Source organism: Cryptomeria japonica, chromosome 10 (assembly GCF_030272615.1).
Source record: "Cryptomeria japonica chromosome 10, Sugi_1.0, whole genome shotgun sequence".
Lineage (NCBI taxonomy): Eukaryota > Viridiplantae > Streptophyta > Pinopsida > Cupressales > Cupressaceae > Cryptomeria > Cryptomeria japonica.
This window is the reverse complement of record NC_081414.1, coordinates 845,235,911-845,238,474: the sequence shown is the minus strand read 5'-3', so window position 1 is coordinate 845,238,474 and position 2,564 is coordinate 845,235,911.

Here is a 2,564-nt window from a genome sequence, read left to right as displayed (position 1 = left end):
ACTCCGATTTTTTTACAACAGCTTACTTGGCAAGACCCCTGCTTATAACTAAGGTTTCAGGGCCACATCATCAAATATGATGCCACATCAGCATGCTTTTTGCCAAGGTGTCCAAAACAGCCCCAAAAAAAAGTGAGACCAATAGGAGTGCAAAAGAGACCCCAATAGTTGTGCAGCCGATGTGGCATCACCTGATTGGTTACTTTTTACAATATTAGTACATTTCTTAACAACTATTGGTACATTTCCTAACAACTGTTGGTACATTTCCTAACAAAAATTGATATTTTTTGTTTCAAACAATAGGTTTTATTTGTTCAATTTTTGGAACAAAAGGTATCAACAACCCTCACAACAATTGGAACATGCTCAACTACTGGGTCCTTTCCCCTAAGTAAATTTGTTTAAAATCAGTCGATTAACAAAAAGAGACTTTTGTGTCAGAGTCCTCCAAAGCAATTAAAAGCTATCAAATCAGTTGAAACGGAACCATCAGCTGAAAAAGGTGGTGGGTGAAAACATTGTGTCAGAGTCCTCCAAAGCAGTTAAAAGCTATCAAATCAAATCAAATTGTGTCAGAGTCCTCCAAAGCAGTTAAAAGTTATCAAATCAAATCAAATTGTGTCAGAGTCCTCCAAAGCAATTTAAAGCTATCAAATCAAATTGTGTCAGAGTCCTCCAAAGCGATTTAAAGCTATGAAAATATTGTTCATGAAAGTATGGGTGGTGGGAGATTTTTTCCCGAAAGTTTAATGTCGATGTAGACAGGCACAGATGCATTTAGTATTCATGTTCATGACAGCATGGCTAGTCAGACAGGCATGGATGTATCTAGTAGTCATCAATGGAGCCATTCACGAGTCGTGGTCAATAAGTCTGTCAACCGTACAATGCTGCCCATCGTGTTATTGTTGTCACCCACTCTATTCAACATTCGGAGTTTCAATAAGGTTTTGTGGACGGCAGTTGGTTAATCCAAAACAAACAGTATTCCCTTGTCATATAAATCTTTTTCTCCTTCCCAAATATCATTGATTTCATTTGAGATCAAGTCGTCTATAATATGCATCTCTGTTTATCTTGATAATATTAAGACTCTTCATTCCTTTTAAGAGTCTTGTGAGATTACTAAAAACTAGCAATTGCATTTTAGTGTGTAATGGGTACGCCGAAGAGGTCTAGAAGGTCAATTAGGAAAAAATGGTCTATTTCTTACATACATTTGTAAAATACATGAGGTCAATTTGTAGGTCATTTAGCAAATGATGTTTATGCAACAAAGGTCTCAATGGAGAAATGATTGCTTCAAATCAACTATGGATCCTCTCATAGCAATCAAAATACGAGTGAAACAAAATATCTAAATGAGGAAGATAATCACACTCCATTACCAATAGGACCGTGTTATGTTTGCAAATAGAGAGAAAGAGAGGGGGAGGGGTGAGCGGGCGTGGCGGGAGGTAAGGAGACAGTGGAAAAAAATAGAGTGAAAAAAAAAAAGAAAAGAGAGAGGACCTAAGAAAGATAAGAGAGATAAAGGGAAAGAGGTATTAAGAAAGATAAGAGAGATGAAGGGAAAGAGGTACTAGGAGATGAAATATAATAGTTAAAATTACATCTATAACATCTAACAAAATCTCTTTCTATGATGTTATGGTTGATGCAATATGCTATTAGAAAGCTCCTATTTTGACACAATTAAGGAGACTTGATAAGCAAAGTTTTTTGAGACTGATTTTATACATGTTTTCAACTTTTTGGCAAAAGCATTTTGTGGATATTCTAACACCATAGAAAACCATGACAACATATCTTAAGGGAATTGTACAATCGTTTGCTTCCACATAATTTGATCACATTAACTAAAATAAAGATTGTCTCTAATTACAAAATAATTTGAATTAATCTATAATTACAATGCCTTAAGTCATAATTATCATCATTGTGTTTCCTTCTTTTCTAGTCTTGTTCATGTGCAATTGTCATGCGTTCCATTACATTTTTTATGTCATTCAAGGCTACAATTTAATGGAAACTCCATTAGCAATTTTCTAAGTTCATCAAATCGATGTGTTTAAATGATATTAGGAAAATTCAAACAAGTCGAATGGAAACATTTCATTTTCCCTTGTGCGATGAATGGAATAAGGGCGAGCATCGTGGACAACAAGAAGCATTTGAAAAGGAAAAAACATCAGACATTGATTAGGAACAGGGAGATTAAAAGGGACATGTTGTTAAGGTGTCAAGGTAGACAAAGAGGCATTGACCAAGGATGTGAATGGATGCAAGAAACAATGAAATGTGATATAAAGAGAACAGAGAGGACCAACTTCAAGGTGGATCTGCAAAAGGGAAAGAATTGGCCCAAAGGAGAGTATAGGGTTGTGTGGTTGACATAGGAGTGGCCAATAAAGAGGCATTGACCCTTTAAGTATAGAGGAGATTGCATAAGAGTTGCAGATTTAGAGGTGAGTGAGGCATCTATATATAAGAGCAGACTAGTGTAAGTAGAAAGAGGCGTGTGGATGCATAAGATGTGATAAAGAATAGATCCATGAGAA